Source organism: Camelus bactrianus, chromosome 5 (genome assembly GCF_048773025.1).
Source record: "Camelus bactrianus isolate YW-2024 breed Bactrian camel chromosome 5, ASM4877302v1, whole genome shotgun sequence".
NCBI lineage: Eukaryota > Metazoa > Chordata > Mammalia > Artiodactyla > Camelidae > Camelus > Camelus bactrianus.
In genome coordinates, this window is record NC_133543.1 from 104,264,046 (window position 1) to 104,276,775 (window position 12,730).

General features: G+C 54.8%; 1 long non-coding RNA gene across 1 annotated transcript; it reads left to right on the forward strand.

Moving 5' to 3' along the window:
* The first annotated feature begins 5,068 nt into the window (after window positions 1-5,068).
* Window positions 5,069-10,754, forward strand: LOC141577771 (uncharacterized). The gene is made up of 3 exons (XR_012507236.1): window positions 5,069-5,304; window positions 5,685-6,326; window positions 6,945-10,754. It is a non-coding gene; the product is annotated as an uncharacterized LOC141577771 (long non-coding RNA).
* Window positions 10,755-12,730: the final 1,976 nt, after the last annotated feature.

The following is a 12,730-nucleotide window of genomic DNA, read 5'->3' on the forward strand; positions in this document are numbered from 1 at the left end:
AAGAGATCAGATTTGTGGTTAGGCAAACGACAAACGCTGGAGAGGGTGTGGAGAAAAGCAAATCCTCCTACACTGTTGGTGGAATGAAGTTTGGTGCAGCCATTATGGAAAACAGTATGGAGCTTCCTCAAAAAACTAAAAATAGACTTACCCTATGATCCCGCAGTCCCACTCCTGGGCACGTATCCTTAAGGAACTCTAATTTGAAAAGATAACTTGCACCCCAGTGCTCACAGCAGCACTGTTTACAACAGCCAAGACATGGAAGCAACCTAAATGCCCGTCAACAGAAGACTGCATAAAGAAATTGTGGTGTATTTATACAATGGAATGCTGCTCAGCTGTAAGAAAGAATAAAATAATGCCATTTGCAGCAACATGGATGGACCTGGAGATCGTCATTCTAAGTGAAATAAGCCAGAAAGGGAAAAAATTACCATATGACATCACTCATATATGGAATCTAAAAAAAGAAAAAAGAAGACACTAATGAACTTATCCATAAAACAGAGACAAACTGACAGGCATAGTAAACAATCATGGTTACCAGGAGGAAAGGGAGTGGGAAGGGATAAACTGGGAGTTTGAGATTTACAAATATTAGCTAGTATATATAGAATAAGCCACAAGTTTCTACTGTAGAGCACAGGGAACTATATTCAATATCTTGTAGTAACCCATAGTGAAAAAGAATATGAAAAGGAATATCTGTATGTATGTGTATGACTGAGACATGACGCTGTGCACCAGAAATTGACACAACATTGTAAACTGACTGCACATCAATTAAAAATAAAAAAGACCAGCAAATAATACATCAAAACTATTTAAAGGGTGAGTGCTCTTGAGTGCAGGCACTGGGTCCGGGTTAGAAAAAAAAAAAGAAAACTATTTAAAAAAAAAAAAAAAGATTTGTGGCTCCCAGAGGCAGGGAATGAGGGGAGGGGGCATTGAATGAAGGTGGTCAACAGGTACAAATGTCCAGCTATAAGATAAATAAATACTAGAGATGCAATGAACAACATGATACAGGTAATTAACACTGCTGTATGTTACATATGACAAGTTAAGAGAGTAAATCCTATGAGTTTTCATTGCAAGGAAAAAATATTTTTTCTATTTCTTTAATGTTCTATCTATATGAGATGATGAATGTTCACTAAAATTATTGTGGTCATTTCACGACGTACGTCAGTCACATCATTAGCTCTACACCTTTAACTCACACAGTGCTGTGTGTCAATTATATCTCAATAAAAGTGGAAGAAGAGAAAGGAAGGTGCTGCCTGTCTATGTTTATATACATCAAAATGAGCAGGACTTAGAACATATTTACTGCACCTGCTAAATGGAAAAAGGTTATGAGTTGACCAGTAATAAATGAAGAAATGCAACTGGTCAATCTGTATTTGAAAAAAATAGTTCAGCCACCCCATAAGGCCCAGTTTTATAAAATATATACTAATTTGCGAGGAGGAGACATCAAAGATTTATAAAAATCAGAATCCTTGAAACTAGTGAGGATGAGATGAAACACGTACCTTCCTAACAGCCCACGGGGGTATAAAATGCATGTTCACTTGGGGAAGGAATTGCATTAAGGCATAACTCCTGGGAACTTACCTGAAAGAAATAGTTACGAGTGCACGCCAGGAAATGAGGGTAGGAACGCATCACCATTTACAACAGGGAAAAATTAAGGGAATTTAAGGGATCGTGGAATGCATCCTGTGGCTGAATGTGATACAGGCATTAAAATGCAGTTTATGAGGAGAATGTAATGATAGAAAAATGCTGCGTAAGTTCTTGAAATATGGGGCAAATGCCGTGCACACCTCGGTCAGTTGCAACCAGCTTGCCCGACCGCACGTCCGGCATCAGCTTGCGGCCAGGATTTAGTGGGTCTTCCAGGCTCAGCGCCGTCCTGCGTGGTAATACCGCCACGTCCCTGCCACGTGTGCGGGTTTATTCTAATGTCAGAAAAAACGCACATTCCGAAGGTCAATAATTCAGTCCAACGTCAGGCGAAGACCTCGTGGTGTCAGAGCTTTTCACAGCCTGTTCTGATGGACGAGGGCCCCGACCCGCACCCCTCCGGCTGCTGCAGCAAGGTCAGTGGGCGCGAGCCCCCAGGCAGGCTGGGAGGACAGAGCCGCAGACCAGACGGGGCGCAGCCCCCTACCGCACACGACAGCGTTCCTTCCAGCCTTCTCCCAGCACGTGGGGCCTCTCTGGGTCCAGGGGGCCCCAAGTTTCCGGGTGGTGCCCCGTACCCAGTGCGACGCGCCGCCACTTTGTGATCACGCCTGTCAGCGCAGCGCGCGTGGCCGGTGCTGGCAGCTCTGCTATGCCCGGACCGTGCGGACAGGGAGCGCTGTCCCTCCCGCCTCTGAAGCTCACCGAAGCTTCTGTGCTATTTGACGCGCGAGGCCCGGAGGAGGGTGTTTTCCTGCCACTGATGAGCCTGGCGGCCTCCATCGGGGCCCCCGGAGAGGACCGGCTCTCCCGCCTGGCGGCGGCCTGAGCAAGGCCCGAGCGAGGCCTCGTCTGCGCAGCCGCGAGCCTCCCTCTAGCGCCGCTCCCCCAGGGCGAGTCCACACCTGGCGCCCTGCTCGGGCCTGCCCGCCGGCTTCCTAGCGACGTGGCCGGGTGTCCAAGCAGCTCCCGGGGGCCCTGGGCCTCGTGCAGGACGCACTGCTCCTCCTGCGACACTGAGCGGTTTCTACTGTTTGCCCCAAATCGGCCCGATTACCTTGCACACGTCTGGGCGTCCGTGGGGCAGTGCCTCCGGAGCCCGCCGCCCAGCGGCGCCAGACCAGCCCCTCCTGGGGAACAGCCCCCCCCCCCCCCACTCTGGTGGGCCAGTCTGCTTCAGAGCCGGAGTCCTGCTCCGGGAGAGGAGCTGGGTCTGGAAGGCGCCCAGGGCAGGCTCCGTCCTCGGACCTCACGCCCAGCGTCCTGGGCCGCCTCCTGGCATCCCCTCCTGCTCTGATTCCAGACCGCAGGGCCTTTCTCCGGGGTCTGCACGTCCGTCCCGGGTGCGGGGCTCCGGTGGCCTCTGAATCCCGGACGCGACGGAGCGGGGAGGTGGGACGCCGGGCTCCTCCTCCCCCGGCTCCGCACAGCAGGGGGCGCTCGAGCTCAAGAAAGCCCCGGCGTCGGGGACCGCGGCCTCAACGACGGTGGGGACCGTCCCTGTGCCCGCTCGAGGCCGCGGCTTGCTTGCCTGACTGGCCTGGGTCTGACGGGGGCGGTGCCAGCTCAGGCCTTCCGTCGGCCTGAGCAGCGGAGAAGTGCCCGGGTCCCCACTCGCAGGGCCCCCTTCCCGGGGTTGCGCCCCTCCAGCCAGGAGCCCTTGCGGGAGGGAGGCCCACCTCCGCGGCTGCACCGGCCGCCCTGCGCAATGGCGACACTGTGGCCGCCGGCGGGCCTGAGCGCAGAAGGGGACCTCTTGTCCAGAGGCCACGGAAGGAGCCGTTGTGCGTTAACAGAGCGACTTCGGGCGTGAAGCAAAGGCGGGCATCCGGGACCGAAGGTGTCCCGCTGGGCACTGGCCCCTGGCGGCCCCACCCGCCCAAGGGCGGGGGACCCATGCGGGCACCCCAGGCGACTCTGCCACTCTGCCCTCAAGCGGCTCCCCGTGGCGCCCGCCAGCCTCCCCAGCCTCCCTGCGCTCCCATCATGTGGGCCTGGGGAGGGCAGAGCACGGACCGGAGCTGCTGAGCCCAGGTGCCACCGCCCTGTGCCCCCATCTCGCGGTGCCCTCGCCTACCTCTTGGCTCAGTGGGTCGCACGGGAGGCAGCTGAACCCTGCAGGGGCTTTGAGACCAGCTGAGGTCACAGCCCAGCAGTGGCAGAGCGGGGACCCAGACCTGGGCTGTCCCGAGGACGCGAGCTCCCTACCTCCCTGCTCCTCTGAGAGCTCCAGTCAGCTGGGGAGGCAGGGACTGCGTTCTCTCTAAGGAAAGCTGCCACCTGGCGGGGTCCAGCTTCCCCTCCCTTGCGAAGCCATTTTAGACAGGGAGGGTGGAAGTGCAAATACTTTGCAAAATGTGAGCTGTTGGAAATGAGTGAGCTGTGAGTTACCACCTAACATGCCCACCTCTCACGTGATTCCCACAGGACACAGGCCTCTTGTGCCTCTGAGCGGGCTGGTTCATGATCGTTGCTGGCTCGCCCACCCATACCCCCCAGAAGTGGTCACCAGTCCCCCCACTGAACTGCCATGCAGGGTGCCAAGCCTGAACTCAGACGTCTTGGATTCCCTAACACGCAAGGGAATTCCATGTGGCCCTACAGCCTCCTGAGAGCTTCGTGGTTCAGTTTGTTTTCCCCAGGATGGCTTTGAAGCTGGGAGCCCACCTGTGGGTCCCTGCCAGGCACAGAGCATTGCCCCCCCCCCCCCACCAGACACGGAGCGTCAGAGACAGACAGACGCGGAAGGAGGAGGCTGAGGAGACGGTTGGGGTGCATGAGGGAGGCAGGTCTGGCTGTGTCCTCAGGCGGCAGACGCCACGCAGAGCTCTCTCCCCACCCCTCCTGCCCCCCGGCCTGCAGGTTATAATAAATGTGCCACCTTCACCTCCAGGGCCTGGCACACACCCCATGGACTGGCTCCTGGGAACCAGTTCTGGGAGGGCAGGAGGGGGGCAGCGCTGGTGGGGTGTCAGCCCCAGGGTCAGGCCTTCCCGTCACCCCACTAGCTGTGCCGTGGCCGAGCACTGGCTCTCCCCTTGCAGTGGGTCCCTGTGAAGGTGGCATGACCCCTGACAAGGTCACCATGCCTGCCTGGCCCCAGCTGCCGCCTGCCTCCAGCGGAGCTAAAAACAGGCCCTGCTGCTGGACGCCGGGCAGCCAGCCTGGGAGGCCGCTCTGAGGCCGGCTCTGGGCCAGGCAAGGGTGTGGCCTGGGCCCCCAGCGCTCAGCGCTGCTCCCCTGACCCTGGGGCACAGCCGGCCTCCCCCACTCCCGCCAGCAGCGCAGCACTCACTGCCCCGCCCCAGAATAACGCTGTCATGTGCATAAAATGAAATGCAGGAGACTCACACATTCAAAGCCAGACGTGCACTGGACGTTTTTATTGACACACGGTGTAGAAAGGTCTGTCCCTGCATTCTCAGTGATGCTGGGCCTGCCTGGCTTTGTGATTCTGGCCACAGCTGTGACAGGCAGAAACGATGGCCTCGTTGCCCCCCTGTCACTTTCCACCACGCTCAGAACAAAAGGAAATGTCTGGTCAGAGCTGAGTGACGGGGAGGTGTCATTTCTTGCCCAGGGAGTTCATTTCCAGCCATGCATGTCCAGGTGAGAACCCCATCTGAGCTGCCCCCTGCTCCAGGCCCTCCACCCATTCATCTTGCTCACTGTGGCCCTGAGCCAGTTCCGACTGGGCCACTCATGGCTGGAAGCCTCAGTGTCTCATCCCAGCCACTTGGCCCCCCAACAAGGATTCACCTGCCCCAGGTCTGCCTTCCAGCCTAGCCCTGTGCCTCTAGCCAGCTGGGCCCTTGCTGGGCTGACACCGCCTTCCTCCTCCCCTACAGAGACCTGGCCCTTCCTAAGCCAATCTCCCTTCCACGAAGCCTCCCCGGTCCCTCCCCCAGGCCCCCGGGGGACACCTGCGACACTTACTCTCCCCCCAGATTATTCAGTCATTCTTGAGTCTCACCCCCACCTCCCTGCAGGGTCTGGTCCATCCCAGCTCCCGGGCCGTCCGTAGTCCCGCCCGCTGGAGTGAGGAGCCCGTTTTAGCCCTGTGAGTGCACTGGGCCCTGGGCTTGGCTCATCCATCTGTTGGGGGGGGGGGGGCTGTGGAGAGGGGGCTGGGAGGGAAAAGAGCTCCAAGCAGGCCTGGCTGTCCTGGGACTGAAGGGCTGCTGACAGGAGGCATCTGGTTTCCAGTGACAGCCGCGGTCGGGGGCGATGGCACCTGTCAGCATTTCTGCCTTTCAGGCTGAGCTGAGGAAGTGGCTGCGGGTCTGGGAGGAACTGGCCAGGCCCTTCCCCGCTGGGCTGCAGGAATCTGCCTGCATGGACCTGCAGCCCGGGGCCAGGGCCTCCCAGGGCCAGGTCCCGCGGTCTCATCCAAACAGACGGGCCTTGGAGCTGGGGGTCCCCTTGTTCCCATGCCAGTCGGGGGCCTGCAGACGCAGAGTGTGGTCTGCACACTCAGCATGCAGGAACACAGGGTCTGACATGTGTCCCCTCGGGGTTCACGGGCTGTGGGGCCTCGGCCAAGTCACCTGCCCTCCTGATCCTGTCTCCACGTCTGGAAAATAAGAGCGATGGTGTGGATGAGAAGCTCTCGGCACTTGGCTTCCCAGGGAGTGAGTGCACCTCCCTCTCTCCCTCCCTCCCTCCCTCCCTTCACTTCCTCCCTTCCAGCCCCCCCACCCCATTCCTCCCATTCCTCCCCTTGCAGGCGCCCTGATCCCACTGGGGCCCCACAGGGGCTGCACCATCACCAGGCCAGGCCAGGCTGGGTTCGGGGACGGGCGCTGAGGACCAGCCCGAGGGTCTGGCCTGCAGGGAGGCTGGGCAGCATCCCAGCCTCAGCGGGGACCCCTGGGCCAGGAGCCCAGAGAGAGCTCCCAGCTCCTCCTGGACACACTGCGTGTCTGCTGTGCCCTCGCTCACTCCCCTCGGAAGCCCCGGGAAGGACCTCAGAGCCAGCCTGGAGCCACCAGCTGCACACTCGGCCGGCAGAGGCCAGTGTCCTCGCCGGCCTGCTTCTCAGTGCCAGGCCAGCCCTGGGACTGTCCCACTTCCTGCCTTCTGCCCCTCGGAGAGGATTCAGATAAATCTGTGTGTGTGGTGGCGGCGGGGTGGGGAGGAGTCCTGTGATCATCTTTGCTTCCCATCTGGGAAGAGCATAGTCCCTTACTTTCTCCTTCTGCTAGTCTGTTTTCATGGGAAACCTTTTTAAAGATTTTTTTTGTCCTTAGAATACACCTCACTGAGAGTCCACACTCAGAGCACCACGTTTTTAAAGCTACGTGAAGACTCCTTGCCACCAGCTTGCTCACGGGACTCACTGCTCCTGCTCGTGTCTGAGTGGTGGGAAGCCTTCCTTATCCTTCACAGTCTCGTGTAGCAAAGCGCCTGCGTGGCTGCGGAGCGGGGACCCCCAGGGCAGCCCAGCCCTGCCCTCCCCCTGCCCCCCCCCCGCTGGCAGCCATTCCTATCAGCCTGGGGTTGCCCGGGCGCTGGTCCTTGGAGGAGATACAAGCCGCTCGCACGTGCCTCCCTACAGACCCTCCCCAGCCGTCTCTGGACGCTCTCCGCCCCTGCCGTCGCCCACACCGCGCTGCGAGGGTCCCCAGCCCTCCCCCGCCCGCCCCCCGCGGAGGCGTCACCCGGCAGCTTCCCGTGACGGCCGGCCGTCACCAAGAGCAACCTGCGTGTGGCCGTCCGTTTCCCACCTGGGCGAGGGTTCTAGAAGCCAGCCGGCGGGGGGGTCGGGGGGGGCGGGGGCCTAGGGCCAGCTGCGCTTGTGAGCCGCCCGCGAGCTCCCGGCGCCCCCGTCAGGACCCGCAGCGTTTGCTTTCCCACCCGCGACCCGCGCGCGGACGCGTCCCCGCAGCCCCACCGGCGCGCGCGGTTAGCCTTCGGCTCTTGGCCAGCCTGACGAGCGAGGCGTGGAGCCTCCGCGTGGTTTCGGCTCGCGTTTCTCTCACAAGAGCACGACTGGCACCTTCTCACGCGTTTGAGACGTCTGCATTTTTTCTCTGACGAACAGCTTGTTGCTCTCTGTGCGCGTTTTCCCACCGGTCGTTGGACTGTTTCTTTGTTACCGGTGGCTTTAGCCCTGCATCTGTGCTATTCATTGCAAATTCTTTGTGCATCTTTCGACCTTGCTTATGGTGTGTTTTGCCGAACAAACATTTTAACTTTAAGTCGGCAAATTTGTCCGTCTTTGGTTCATTGCTTTGGGACTTTGAGTCGTGGTTATAAACGCTTTCCGCTGTTCTGGGTTGTAGAGAAAGTCACCCCGTTTTTCTTTCCCAGCATTTGTGTGGCTTCATCTCGGACCCACGGGGCGTCCGTTGTAAGACAGCATCCAGTTTTAGCTTTCTCCACGCGGATCTCCAGGTGTCTCCATGCCGTTGGTTAGAGTTCATCCTCTCCGACTCCCTGAGGAGCCACCTTGACCATGATCTGCGTGTCCCTGGGCCCAGTTCTGAGTTCCCTTCTCTACCGCACTGGTCTGTTGGTCTGTAGATGAACTGACGCCACACTGTCTTCATCAGAGAAGCTTCATAACATGGATTACATCTGGTCACCTCCCCCGCACGTCTTTCCTAGGGATTTCCTGGCTGTTCCTGCTTGTTCCTTCTTCCCTGTGAAGGAAAAGCATTTACAGTGCCCAGTCCTACTAGGCGAAACCCAAGTGCCCCCGCGTCTTCAGGTCTGCACGTGCGCCCTCCTCTGCCCAGCAAACTCTTCTTGTTTGAGAAGCAGCACAAACGTTCCCGTCCCTCCAGGCACGCAGACCTTTCCTCCGTCCCTCCAACAAGCCAGGCCTGTTCCTGCCTTTGGCCTCTGCACATGTCGGCTCTGCTGCCTGGAGTCCCCGCCCTACACCTCCCCTTGGATGACACCCTCAGTCAGTCCTCAGCCCGCGCACTCCCCTGGAGAAGTCACCCCTGGCTGCCAGTGTGCTCCTCCCATCACTCTGGTTTATCTTCCTCGTGGTGCTTATCTGCATCTAGAATTATTTTATGTTACACACACCAGAGGGTAAGACCTGTGAGAGAAGAGACTTCATTTGCCTTATTCTCTGGTGAATTCTGAGCAGCAAGAGCAATGTGGGCGAAGGAGCTCCATAACCAGTGTGGATGGATGGATGAGCAGAAGGGCAGATGGATGGATGGATTGGCTGGTGGGTAGATAGATGGCTGGCTGGCTGGCTGGATGGATGGATGGATGCGTGAGTGGATGAGTGGATGGATAGATGGGTGGATGGATGAGTGGATGAGTGGATGGATAGATGGGTGGATGGGTGAGTGGATGAGTGGATGGATAGATGGGTGGATAGATGGATGGATGAGTGGATGGATAGATGGGTGGATGAGTGAGTGGATGAGTGGGCAGATGGGTGAAGAGATCAGCAGGTGGAGCCAGCCCCAGGCAGAGTTAGTCCCCCCTTCCTCTGTGCTCCCAGAGCATTCTGAACAGCTCTCCCTCAGAGCCTGTGAAAGGCGTTTAGTGCCTGTCCCCACCCTGTTTCTGTGTGAGCTCTGTGAGGACAGGAGCTGGGCCATATTGTTTCTGTCTCAGCCCAAAGGAGATGATCAGTGATGAACACAGGAGAAGTGGTGACAAGGCCAGATCCCACAGGACAGCGCAGCATCTTGCGCTCAAGTCTTTGGAGGGCATTAGTGATGCGTAGAAAACTACGGGGTTTTGTATGGGACCCCAGGGCCCGAAGCCTGACACGGTCCAGCTCTGCGGAGCCTGTGGTCCCGGCCTGCCCTGTCTGGAGCCCTGCGATGTCCCTTCACAGTGACTGTGGCAGGGGGCGCGCGTCTGCTGAGCCTGGGTCCTGGCATCTCCTTCCCCGTCCCGACGCCAGCAGCTGCTGACACGGAAGGAGAAGGGTAGGGGGGCTGAGAGGTCGAACAGATCTGCGCCTCACAGGCCAGCAGCTGTGAGCTTTGAGACTGCACCTCTCTGGGCACCGAGATGGGAATTACAGTGACTTCGTGACGCTCGCCCTTAGAGGGTGGTGAGGACTGAAAGCTCGAATCTAAGTAACCCCCTGGCTCATGTCTGGGGTGCAGTGGGGGCTCAACAGTGGGTGTCACCTCCCTTCCCTCAGCTTCCCTCTCTCCCTGTGTGCTTTTATTTCGTATTTTTGTATATTGTAACAACTGACGATATAATTCACATACTATCCATTTCACCCCTTCCATGGATGCAGTTCAGTGGTCTAGACTCCGTTCACAGAGTCGTGCCACCAGCACCACAATCAATTTCAGAACACTCTCATCACCCTAAAAGGACCACGTCCTGTTAACACTTGCTCTTCATCCCCTCCTTCCTGCCAGCCCTGGGCAGCCTCTTTCTGTCTCCATAGATTCGCCTGTTCTGGACGTCACGTATAAACGAGGTCATGCAACAAGCGGGCTTTTGTGACTGTCCTCTCTCACCCACTGTGATGTTTCCAAGGCTCATCCTGGTGAGATCAGGACTTCACCCCAGTAAGATACTGTCCCAAACAGTGCACCGTGTGACTCCACATTTTATTATTCATTCATCAGTCGGTGGACAATTGAGTTGCAAAGAAAAACATATTTCTTAAAATAGGGTGGAATTACTGGATTAAATATTAAGAAATATTATGTTTCTTGACATAATACTGTTTAAAATAGTTTTACTAACACACCCTACTACAATGGATAATTTTTTAAAATTAAAACCACCACCATAATAACGTTTTCTTTAATTCGGCTCTATGACTATTTTATGATAGCTTTCTATATGTTTATTAGTAAGTTGTAGGCTCTTAATATAAACTGTGTCTCAGGGTTCATGTACTCATTTGGGTTGTGATGGCACTGCCAGTGGCTACTGGTTAGTTGTTACAGCCATCTGATATCACACAGAATATTTTCCTTAATCTGATTTTTGACTTTTGCTTTGGTTATTGTATTGCTAACGAACTTCAAGAAATCTTCAATTTACATCCAGTTGTATCTATTTGGTTTTGTTTTTTTTTCTTTCAGTTTTTCCCTTTGCTTTTAAAATAGGAAAATTTTCCCCCTCAAAAGATGTAATATCTATGTCTGCATTCTTCAAGACTTTTATCGTTTGCTTTTTTTTTATTGAAGTATAGTTGCTTTACAATATTGTGTTTAGTTTCAGGTGTACAGCACAGTTAGGCATGTATATGTTCTTTTTCAGATCCTTTTCTATCATAGCTTACTACAGGACACCAAGTACAATTCTCCATGCTACGTACACAGTTCACCTATTTTATGTATAGTAGTTTGTGTCTGTTAATCCCAAACTCCTAATTTATCCTTCCCCTTTGGTAACCACAGGTTTGTTTTCTGTGTCTGTGGTATGTTTCTGTTTTGTAAATAAGTTCATTGGGATCATTTTTTGAGTCCGCACGTGAGTGACATTCTATGACATTTGTCTTTCTCTGTCTAACTTGCGTCACTTAGGATAATCTCTGAGTCACCTCATTTTTATTACATCTAGCTCTTTAATCCTTCTGCAATTTACTTTGAAATATTATGTTTTTGTCATTTTATTTCCTCCTCCAAAAATGTCTCATATGATTATTTATCAAATATTCTTTCTCTTTGCTGCTTCCTTACCATATTTGGTGCAGTTGCATTTGAAAATGCTTGTGTGTAGTGAAGTCTCTTCTCTCCATCCGTCTGTCTGTCCTTGTGTGCGCACCACACTGCACCATTATACAAATATACGTAATACATTTATATTATTACATTTATTATATTTATATTATATTATATTTAAATTATATTATTAAATTCACATATTAAACATGTGAATCTTGCTAGTGTGCCTGCTTTTTAAATATGTTTATGCTTTGAGTAGGTAATGGGCAAATGGCACAGAAATTAATGGACAAATGCCTTGTGTGATGGACCCATCACCCCACCGCATCCCAGTCCTTTTCTTCCTTGCATATCAGAGAGTCTCCCTGGTTAGTGTTCTAACCTCCTGGAGGATTAGCCCTCCCTTCTTTGTTAGCTTTTTGTTTGCTTTTGGTTCTTGCTATTTCTAGATAGGTATCTTTCCACATTAACTTAGAATTATTTTATAAGTTCTTACTTCTCCCAGTTCCACTTGGAATGGAATCCAGCCAATGCGGTAACCTTCCCTCCCTTGGCGGCATCTCCTCGTGGCCACGTGGTGCGTCTCCCTCTCTGTGCAAACCTCTCTTTACAGCTCATGGTAGCGTTTTCCTCATAAAGTTTAAGAATTTTCCAGCTAAGGTTTTTCTCAGGTGACTTGTTTTTATGCTGTTGAACGAAAAAAAATGCACAGCCTAAAAATTGAGAATGATGTTTTGTTCAGCAGCCTTGCTGAGGTTTCCAGCCTGGGAGGCAGGCTCTCAGCTCTGAGGGACGGCTCTGAAGAGGCTGGGGAGGAGCCAGGATGTACAGGAGTTTTGCAACAAAGACCAGGTAGTAGGACCATCGAAAGATGACTGGTAAAGAAAACCAGACATCTCAAGTTAATAAACTCAGCACTTTTCTGCATATGGGGAGATGCAGAGTCGTGGCTCACTGCAGTCATTCTTCTGACGTCCACCTGAGCTCTCTAGGGCCAGCGCCTTGCTTTTCTCCATCCTGGGTCCCCTCAGGGGGCGCAGTCAGGATAAGAAGGGAGGCGGTGGGGGTGGTCAGGGTGGGGAGGGACAGGGAAGAGAGGACAGCACGCTGCACAGGCCATCGGCCACCTGGAGAGGAGGAGAGTAAGAGGGAGAGGGAGAAGGAAGGGGGAGGGGAAGTGGGGGAGGGGAGGGGAGGGCCCGGCCCCTCCCGGGCAGAGGACCCTGACCACACCCTGGGGCCTCGTGCAGCTCCTGCTGGGATCTCCCCAGCCCCGTCACCCGAGTCATCCCCTCTTCTCGTGAGCAGAGGGAAGAAGGGGTGCAGGGAGGGAACCGAAGTGTTTGGTGCCACAGGGCCACTCCTGGGCACAGGTGGACGTCCCCGTCCTGTCTGTGAAGGCAGCAGAACACGATGCC